Genomic DNA, 11,266 nt, shown 5'->3' on the forward strand with positions numbered 1-11,266 from the left:
CGAAAATTATTGAAATATAGTTATCTTATATCTTCTCTCTGTCAGCATATTCTGTACTTAGTTACTTAGTGGTAATAAGATGGATAATGAGGCATCCTATGGATTATTTTTTTAGCTTTTTGAGAATTCAACCCTTTTTATTACAGTGTTGGTCATGGCTTTCATGTTGTAGCTCTCCCTATAAAATTTAGAATTAATTTGAATGTTTTCTCTTTCACTAAATAAGGCTGGTGATATGTTGGATGTTAAACTAGTTTCTAGAGAGAGAGAGAGTCCCGGTTTCTAGAGAGAGAAATTCCTATTTTTTGAAAATTTGAATTTGTGTTGGATTGGTGGCATCGCCGGAGCTGATTGATCGGCCAGTCGGCTTCCTTCTCAGGTGGTCGAAATATGATTGATCCTAATGGTTGGCCAGTTTTGCCTCATCAGGGATCTGCGATGGGGAATTATGTCGATAATCTAAAGATCCGTAATAATGGAGAATTGGTTATAAAGAACCTACTATTGAATGGAAGAAGTTCTCGTCCCCTGTACCTGGTAAAGGAAAACAAGTGGTAACAGATACTATTGATGGAACTCCGTCTTCAATTCTCAAATCCAGTACTAATGAAGTGGAATCTTCTTCATCTGGAATGAAGATCTTTGTAAATAGATTTGGAAATTTCTCAAAGGAAGACCCTTCAGTCCAAGATGGTGTAACACGCTCATTGGATGTTTGTGGGGATGTCCAAAAGACGTCTGAAGTTTTGATCTCAGGACAGATAGATTATGTTTGGAATCCTTAGACTAAACGTCCATTTATCAGGGTGGAAATACCAACAGGTGAATCGGTATTATCTGAAGATGGAAAGGCAATAAAATTATATGAGCCCAAAATTACTGGAAATTTCTGAAAAGCTCCAGAATTCTATAGTTGTTAAAGTTTTTGGCATAGCAATTCCAGTCCAAGTAATAGCCGGGGAATTGAGACGCCAATGGTCTCAATTCGGGAAGTTCCACCTTACGATCCTTGGCTCGGGATGGGTGTTGTGTTCTTTTTTCTCTAAAGAGGTGGTGGATAAGGTGATCTCTGGAGGTCCATGGTTTGTTAATGGACACATTATTGGCCTTGATAAATGGAATACTAAATTCTCTACTACATCGCTGAAGGGTCGAACTTCACCGGTTTGGGTTAGACTGCCGCATCTTCCACTGTTTTGTTGGGATGAGATTAATGTTGCCAGGATTGCATCATTGATTGGTACACCTTGCTTATTGATGGTGATATGTTTCAATGGGGAAGAAGAGAGTTCGCAAGAGTCTGAGTTCGTTTGGAACTAGACAAACAACTACCTACGGGTGTTTGGGTGGATGGGCTTGAAGGAAAAAAAGTTGAGTATGAAAAAATCTCAAATTTTTGTTTCAATTGTGGTTGAATCGGTCACCTTATCAATGTTTGCTAGGAGAAGGGAAGCTCTCCAAATGACTGTGCTGCTCCAGTGACTAAAGAAGGAAATTCTGATTTGCCAAGGAATGAAGAACATACTGAAAATTCAAAATATGGGCCTTGGATCCATGTCAATCAAAATAGGAGGAGGGTGAATTTAATGCCTCAAAAAAATAAGGTGGAGATTAATAAAGGTCTGAAGGGAGGATGGATTGCAAAAAAAATTATTTCTGGAGAGAATTCTAATTCTACTAGTATTTCAACAGAGGAAATTGATGATGTTGCAGCAGTTGGTATTACAGATAATGAGAAGATGCATTATGAAGAAAATACGGTGGGGAAGATCAAAGATCTTGATAGTACTGGAGATACCGTGACTAAAACCTCTTCTTATTCTGAGTTATTTCCAGTCTAACAGAACAAATTCAAAGCGCTGGAGGTTATCACTGAAATGGAAGACTCTGAAATAGCTGTCTTGGTAAATCCTGTTTTAGAAGAAGGAGAAATTGGTATAGAAGCTGTTGCTTGTATTGAAATGCTTCATTCAAATTCTGAAAAAATAGTTAAAGGAATTCCTCAAGATATGGGGAAATTATGTTTGGAGAAAGCTAATTCTGGAGCTCAAAGACCAAAACTTTCAAGAGAACTTAAACACCTTGAACCTTTGAGCAATTCTTCCAGGAAAAAACCAGAAGGTTCCATTAAAGGGAAGAGTGGGTTCACTCCCACCTATTGTCCAAAATGACTTCTTTAGCATTTTGGAATTGTAGAGGAGCCAATAAAAGAGAGGCTCCTCTTTATTTGAAAGATTTTGTGAAAAATTGGAATGTGTTTTTTGTTGGTATAGTAGAAGCTAAAATCTCCTCTTTTGATAAAGTTAAGATAAGTAAACTTTTGGGTGATGAATGGGATTTCTTCTTGTATCCCTCAGATGGTGCTTCAGGAGGGATTATTGTTTTGTGGAAAATGAATTTAGCGAAGTTCACTCTGGTAGGATCTTCTACCCAATGTGTTATTGGGAATCTGGATATCTTCAACAAGGGCACTTGGATGATTGAAAAGGTTTATGGCAACAATAGCTTTCATTTATGAAGGAGGTTGTGGGATCAATTAGAAGATTTTGGTGAGAAGAACATACCTATGGTAGTTGGAGGTGATTTTATTATATTTTATCCCAAGATGAGAAAAGGGGAGGGAAGAAATACTCTTTCTCTCAAGGGCCTCAAGAGATGTGTAATTTCATGACTAAGATGGATCTTCATGATGTTGGCTTGGTTGGGCCAAAGTTCACTTGGTGCAATAATAAAACCGGGAATGCACGCATCCTAAAGAGGCTTGCTAGGTGCATTTTAAACACAAGAGCCTTGGAGGAAATCCATAATGCAACTGTTAGGCATTTGGAGAGAATCGCTTCTGATCATTGCCCGATAGTCCTCAAAATTTCTAATGAAATTCAAAAGCAGAGCAGGTTGATTAGATATGAAGAGGTGTGGGCCTCATATCCAGCATCTCAAGCTATTGTTCGGAAGACCTGGAATAAAATGGTTCAAGGTGATGCTATGGAAGTTATTAATGTGAAGTACAAAAGAGTGTTGAAAGCACTTTACCACTGGAGAAAGGCAAAACTGAAAAACTTTATGGAACTTAAAGAAATTTTAAAGAAGGAGATATCAATTTTACAGCTTGAAGAATCAAATGGCGTGGCGCTTTCTACTGCAAAGCTGATGATGTTAAGATCTAAACCCCATGAATTTAATGTGACTATGGCTAGAATCAACACATGGTGGAGGCAAAGAGCTAAGGTGAGGTGGATTCAAGAAAATGATATGAATTCTAATTTCTTCCACTCCGTTGCTAATGGGAGGAGATGTAATTCGACAACTAAAGAATGAAGATGGTATTCTTGTAGAAGTTCATGATGATATTGAAAGAATTTTAGTTAAATTCTTTAAAAATAAGTGGAGGGAATGGAATAGTTATCTGGAGGGATGGCCACCAAGTTTGGAATTTCTGTCTGAAGATGATGTTTTGATGCTACAGGTAGAGTTCACTAAAACTGAATTGGAATTGGTAATTCAAAACTGCAGTTTGAATGTTTCTCCTGGAATAGATGGAATTACATATTCTTTTTTAAAAAACTATTGGAGCATTATTGGTAATGAGGTGTGGATTGCGGTAAATCAATTTTTTCAAACAGGGATGTTATGCTCTGCCTGGAAAGAATCCCTGGTTATCCTTATTCCGAAAGTACCCAACCTGGATAATCCTGCAAGTTTCAGGCCAATAAGCCTTTGATGTACCTTATACAAAATAATAGCCAAAATGTTGTTGAATAGGCTATTGAAAGTGGTTAATGGGCTCATTTCAGATGTTCAAACTGCATTCATAAAGGGAAGATCTTTATCTTCTCATATTTTATTAGCACATGAGCTTTGTAACAAAATCAAATTTTCGAAGTCTAAGAAAGGTTTGGTGGCTATCAAAATTGATATGGAACAAGCCTATGATAGTATGGCTTGGGATTCATTAAGATTGGTTTTGGATCGTTATGGTTTTCCAAACAACTTTACTAATCTCCTCATGGAATGTGTGGAGAATCCTTAGTTCTTTATCATGATAAATGATAAAATTACTTATGGTATCAAAGCTAGAAGCGGATTTAGACAGGGTTGTCCACTCTCTCCATATATATTTATCCTTTGCTCTCAAATTCTGACGGAGGATTTGTCTCACAGAGGTAGAAAATTGGGTATAAAAATTTCTAAAAATGCTCCAAGGATATCTCACCTTTTGTACGCAGATGACATTCTATTATTTTCTGATGCAACTGTTAAATATATGAAGAAATTCAAAAGGATTATAATAGATTTTGGAAGACGAACTGGTTAGAAAGTTAATGAGAATAAATTTGTAATCCTGTATGGAAATTCTGTGAAGAAAAATAGAAGAAAAGCTATTTCAAAGCTTTGGAATTACAAATCTGTTAAGGAATTCAATTATCTTGTGATCAAGATGGCTCTTAGAAGGTTAGTTTCTTCTGATTTTAACTACATCCTGGAGAAGGCTGCTATCAAGTTAAATGTTTGGGGTAAGCAATCTATTTCTCTAGCTGGAAGGTTAGTATTGGTAAAATCTGTTTTGGCTGCATTACCGGTTTTTTTGGCTACTCACTCATTGGTTCCAATGAGTATCTTAAAAAAGTTTGATAAAGCTTGTCGAAACTTTATTTGGGATAAACAAGGAGGTATGCACGGTTTACACTATGTGGCTTGGGACAATTTATGCAAAAGTTGGAAGGAAGGAGGCCAAGGTGTTTGTTCAATGGTCAACATTGCCGGTCCTTTAAGGACTAAATTTACTTGGAGTTTGTTGAAAAATGAAGATTCTTTGCTAAACAAAGCTCTATGAGCAAAATACGGAATGAAGATTTGGGAAGCTTCCAGTTATAACAGTAGCTGTACTTCTTTCAAAATCCTGTCAAGTGGAGCCCAATTTCTACATAAAATTACTAGATGGAAAATTGCATATGGTAAAGCTATTAACATCATGGAAGATGTGTGGATCCTTGATAAAAGGTTGAATAGATGGCAAACCTTTATTGCAGTGGGTAATTCCGACTTTCCTCCCCTTGAATCTTTTATTAGCAACTGTGTTTGGAACAAACTAACTCTCCTTGAATTCTTTGGAATATCTTTGGTAGAAATGATTACCCAAATTCCAATTTATCCTGAGATGGGAGAGGATGAATTAGAATTGATGTATAAGTTTTCTGGGAAAAGTATCACAGCTTTGGCATTATCTTCAAATGAAAAAGAAAGTATAGAGGTGGATTATGGAAGATGGTTAAAGAAGCTAAAACTGAACTCTAGAGTGGAATGCTTTCGGTGGAGACTTTTCAACAATGCCATACCCACTAATGCCTTCTTGATGTACCAAAGACTGCTTGGGCATGACTCATGCCCTAGGGGATGTGAAGGTGAGGAAAATTCTGAACAAGTTATGGTGAATTGTTTGAAAATTCAGCAAATTACTGGATTGTTAAATAGCTGAGGTTTTCCGGTTCCCAATTTCTCATCTTCCAGAGATTGTAAAATCAAACCGGAACGGTTAGTAACGGAAAATAGATTCATTGCAAAGATGTATTGTTCTATGATTTATTGGTCTTGGAAAAGCAGGAACTTGGTTAAACACGGTAACCAAGAACTTAGCTTAAACTTCATAGCTGCCAATGCTATTAGTTATGCTTCTAATGCAAATCTTAATCTGGTCATGGATCACTGGGTTGCTAAACGGCTAGATCAACTATTTTCTTATTGGCACCCTCCTCCCCCAAGATGGATTAAGGTAAATATTGATGCTTCTCTTACAAGAACTAATAGAGGGGTCGGTGGAACTTTTAGAGACTCTAAAGGGAGGTTCTTGCTTGATTTTGGAATCTCTTGCACTCATTGGGATTGTGGCTTCTTGGAGTTATTGGCTTTCCGTTCATTGAAGATGGTAATCATGGAATGGATGTTAGATGCTAAAGGAATTATTATTGAAAGTGATAATTTTAATATTATCAACCATTTGCATAAGGAGATGGAAGGGAAAAATCGGAAGAATCCAAATGAAGGAATTGAAGACCTTTCGTTCTTGGATGGATTTGGTAAGATTATTTTTCACTTTGTTAATAGAAGTTGTAATAAGTTAGCTAATTTTTGTGCTAACAATGCTTTAGAAGGTGATTTTTATTGGGATGTGCTAGATTGCAATAAGGTACCTCCTTTACTTCTTGATTTGTTAAAGGAGGATTGTCATAGGATTCTATCACATGAGTAGTTTGTAATAATTTCTCTTTATTATAATTAAATGCTATCTGCATTTTGATCCAAAAAAAAAATTTCTTATCCATTATTTAACATCAAGAAAGAACTTCTAAGTACATCTAATGGTCAATGCTCATCCTCTTTAATGTTATACTTGCAGCCAAGTTTTATGAACATATTGATCCTTCATCTGACAAGTCAAAAAAACTTCAACTTCATACATTAATCATTTGTTCCATAGTTTTTTGGTAAACCTTCCACTGTTCTACATCAATTGAAAAAATCTTGTTTCTTTAAATCATAATTGAATCTTTTAGTGGCTAAAATAGACATGAATTTATCTGTGTTGCAGAAGTGAATCCTCCCCAAACCCAGGAAGAAATTAAAAAATTTGAACTCCAAGATTTCTAGCTTGATACATTTTAGTTGCCAAGTTTTTTTTAGCTATAAATGTAAACTTTTTTTGTATATATAGGCTATTTTTTGTAAACATTCGTTGTATAGAAAGGTCAATAAATATTATAAGGATAATGACATAAGTACACTAATTATACTTTTTACTTATGAGTAATTATTTCTTCCCTTTTTTTTGAAATATAGATTTGACTTCTTTATTCTTATAATATTTAAGAAGAATGTTTGGAGAACTGTGCTGTAGAATTTAAGCATTATAAAACTTCCTAACAGTCATCCATCCTATATACGGAGACAAATTGTTACGAATCTAAGAGTAGCAATGCAAACATACACAAATAAAAAAGATATATGGATAATTAAGAAAGTTTTAAGATTGCCAAGATTAGGCACTTCGAGCATGCCTACAACTCCATACAGTCATTGGGGGACAAGGAACAACTGCAACCTTCTTAATTCTCGTTTCATATTTTCCAATATTTGTGGAAATTTATTATTTTTTATACTCTTTTTTCCTCTCATAATTTCTTAAATTTGTATTAAAACTAAAAAATAAAAATATGAACAAATTAAATAAACAAGTAGAGCTTGCTATTTTGTTATAATATAAATGAAAAAATCCTAGATTGCCATGTTTAAAGAAAATTTTTTGATATACAAGTTAATTTACTTGTAAAACCTAAAAGTTCTACTTAAACTCGAAGGTTTCATTTGGGATGGCTTTCTTACTTCTTAAAGCAGCTTTTTATTACAAAAATTTAAAATTTTACACTAGAAAGCTACTTTAAGAAGCAATAAGAAAGCCGTTCCAAATGAAGCCTAAAAGAGTAGAGGCAAAGCGGAGCATTTCAGAGACCACAAATTCTTATGAACTATATTAAAGAACATTTTTTTCTTCATCTTCAAACTTCATTAAACTTTATCCTTATGTTGACAAAGAAACTCTTTAGCCTAGCCTCTATGAATCACAAACAATATTTCCTAGCTTTTCCCAAGTTTGTACTTTTTAGTTAGAATAGTGCATCTTGCACTTAAATTTACTAGTTTTGATTATGGCTATTATAATATTGCCCACATTAGTACTCTACAATAGGAAAATTTTGGTCAACAACTAAAATCCAAGTATTTTCTTCTAGAAAAATATAATCTTCAAGTTCTCGGTCCTTCACAAGTCTTTTGGAGCAATAACTCAATAATGATGAATATGTTGTTTTGAATTAGTCCTTGCTGACAAATTTTTAACCTTAATTCCTCTATCAACATTTATTAGAAGACCTAAGTTATTCGTTCATTTTGGAGAAAATAAGGTGATGGGATGAATAGCAATAGGCAATTAAAAATTTGTCCTAAGAGTATAAATGAGGTATAAGGCAAAAAAAAAAGGTATAATTCAACAAAGTCTAAGTTGAGAAATGAAGTCAACCTATTAAAGTGGTCCCTCTACATGCTAAGTAAAAATGACTAAACAAGGTTGGGACTAATGTATATAGGAAGTTTTATGTTCTAGTGTTTCTACAATTTAGAGGAAGGAGCACCAAAGTAGAAGAAAGAAAGAGTTATAGGGACTGTCTCCCATTCCACCTAGCTCAATTTTCTATAAGCAAACCTTTCACTTTACTTTTGTGATAAATGTTGTTGAGGGCTTTTGTTTGAAGATCTTAAGAAGGGGAATGTAATGAATCAAAGTGAAGGCTAAAAAAGGAATAAGGTTAAGTTTAAAATTTATCGTATGTCTCAAAAGAAAAAGACATAAAGCCATAGCCAATTAGGTTTTACTCCATATAAAAGAAGCTAGCTAAAGTGGGGTAAGGAAATAAGAAAATGTATAAACATCTATCTTTCTAAATATGTAAGGTAATTTAGGCAGCAAAATGAAAACCCTAAAGAAGGAGGCAAAAGATATGTTCCTTATGGTCATACCATTTAACTTAAGAGAACACAACATAGAGACAGAATGCAAAAAATAAATGTGCTCCATATTCGATATATAAAAAAAAAGAAATAGTATTATGGAACATAAGTCAAAGAAGAACCAAGTCAAACATCCTCCATCACATGACTCCACATGTTCATCCTCCAACTCATGTCTTTCAAAGACAAGCATTTAACATTTGCTAGACACTGATGTTGGATTCTCATTATCAAATGCCTACATATCACTCTTATTAAGAAAAATAGCCAAGTTGATCACCCACTATATGTTATCATATACAGCTCACACATAAGCACACTTGCTTATCCATCAGAGAATCATTACAGTTAGTGGACACGTTACCTGCTACATCCGCCGTCCACCCATTTCTGCCACAGCAACTTCTTGTCTCCTCTGACTTATAACAAACACCTTACCTTTATGATAATATAAGTATACACAGTAAGCTGTAGCATTCGATTATGAGAAGCAATATAATGAGGAAGATTCATCTCTATCTCTCAGCTTTCTCTGTATTCTTATTCTTCTAACCATTGTATTGCAGGAATCTTCATGGTATCAGAGCCATTAGGCGACATTACCTCTTCCATTATACAACATGACCGGAAGCCAAATTTCTTCAACTCCTCCGGCATCTCCAGCCTCCTCTGCTACAGTCGACTTCACCATTCCAGCTCCTTAAAGTTTATCATTTCAAAAATCAAGCACATCGTAAACATTCAACTCAATAATGAAAATCACTCCATTTGGAAACTTCAAGTCCTCAAGATCTTCTCATCTAATGGCTTCGAAGGGTTCCTCACCGGCACTGAAATCTGTCCGCCAAAACTCATCTCCTCCAGCTCCGGCTCTGGCGAAATCATCCCTAACCCGAAATATCAAATCTGGTAGTTAACTTACCAGAATCTGGCCGCAGCACTGTTTTCCACCATATCGCCGAGCATCTTGCCATACGTCCTTACTATGCAAACTACCCATGAGATCTGGGAAACTCTAGAAAAGAGACTTCAGCCCACAAATCGTTCAAGAGTTATACAACTCAAGAACGAACTATACCGCATTGAGATGAAAGAAATGACAGTTAATCAGTACCTTGCTCACATAAAGACTCTAGTGGACAACATAGCAGCAGCAGGATCCAATGTAGATCCAGAGGACATTATACTTCACACCCTAAATGGGTTGCCATCTACCTACAATGCCTTCAAAACTGCCATCCGTACTTGACCATCTAACATTCCCTTGGATGAGCTCTATTCATTACTGCTTAGTGAGGAGATAAACATACAAAATGATCGCTCCAAGGATTCCTCCTTGCCACCAGACACTGCTGCTCTGGTAGCTGTCAAAAACTTCAATACTAACAAGTATTCTCCCAGCGATCAAAACATAGCACCTCGGGGAAGATCCAACAGCAGCAGGTTTCCCTCTTCCAGATCGTTATCTGATGCAGCACGACCTCCACGCAATCTTAACAGAGACACCACTACTACCTCTGGACCTCGCATTATCTGCCAGATCTGTAATAAACCAGGACATATCGCAGCGCAATGCTGGCATAGAGCTAACCTGCAATACACTCCAACCACCCCATCTCCTCAACGTTGCTTCTTCACGACACAACAAAACAACTCTACATCTGACTGGTAATTAGATTCTGGAGCCACCTCTCACCATACATCTGACCCATTTCAACTTCAACAACCTCAATCATATGCTGGGAGTGACAGCATCTCTATAGCCAACGGATCAACTCTTCCGATTAAATCTACCAGTCAGGGAATCATCCCCTTGCCCAATACCTCACGTAAGCTCTTATTACAAAACCTTTTCCATGTTCCATCTATTTCTCACAATTTGTTGTCCATTCACAAACTCACTACTGATAATCACTGCTCCATCTTATTTGACACGTCTGGTTTCACCATTCTTGACAATCAGAATAACAAAGTTATACTTAGAGGCCGCAGCCGAGACGGACTCTACTCCATCCCATCCAGCTCACAATCAGCTCTTCACACCTCTCGGTCATCTACTTCCACATGGCATGCACGTCTAAGACATCCCCATCTTCAGTTGCTTCAGCACTTAGCCAACAAAATACCTACCTTATGCATCTCAAATTCCATGTCTTTTATTTTCACTTCCTGTAATTTGGCAAAAAGCCATAAGTTATCTTTCTCTATTAATGAAAAGAAAAATTCTACACCTTTCTCTCGTGTACATTCCGATATTTGGGGACCCGCTCCTATCTCTTCTTTAAATGGCTATTTTTATTATGTTGTATTTTTTGATGATCATACACGATTCTCCTGGGTATATCCAATGCACACAAAAGGTGAAACATTCTCAAAATTTCAACATTTTTTGCAGCTCATACAATCCCAATTTAATACAACTATTAAAACATTTCAATCCTACGGAGGAGGTGAATATCAATCCACTGCCTTTAAGCACCTCCTCTCAAACCATGGCATTCATCACCAAATGAGTTGCCCTCACACACCCGAACAAAACGGTATCGCTGAAAGAAAGCACCGTCATCTTATAGAAACCACAAGAACCCTTCTCCATGCGGCTAGCCTTCCTCTTCACTTTTGGGTAGAAGCTCTACTCACAGCCAACTACCTCATCAATAGACTTCCCTCCAAAATTCTGAACTTCAACAGCCCCTATAAACTTCTA

The 11,266-nt window shown here is 36.3% G+C and overlaps 1 long non-coding RNA gene across 1 annotated transcript in view; it reads left to right on the plus strand.

Moving 5' to 3' along the window:
- Nucleotides 1-6,796, plus strand: part of LOC110109846 — a 10,814-nt gene extending 4,018 nt beyond the window's left edge. The window contains exons 3-4 of the long non-coding RNA XR_003700265.1: nucleotides 6,395-6,482; nucleotides 6,587-6,796. This is a non-coding gene — a long non-coding RNA (uncharacterized LOC110109846). The remainder of the gene's footprint in view (nucleotides 1-6,394; nucleotides 6,483-6,586) is intronic.
- The last annotated feature ends 4,470 nt before the right edge of the window (nucleotides 6,797-11,266 follow it).

This window comes from Dendrobium catenatum, unplaced genomic scaffold (assembly GCF_001605985.2).
Source record: "Dendrobium catenatum unplaced genomic scaffold, ASM160598v2 fragScaff_scaffold_315, whole genome shotgun sequence".
Lineage (NCBI taxonomy): Eukaryota > Viridiplantae > Streptophyta > Magnoliopsida > Asparagales > Orchidaceae > Dendrobium > Dendrobium catenatum.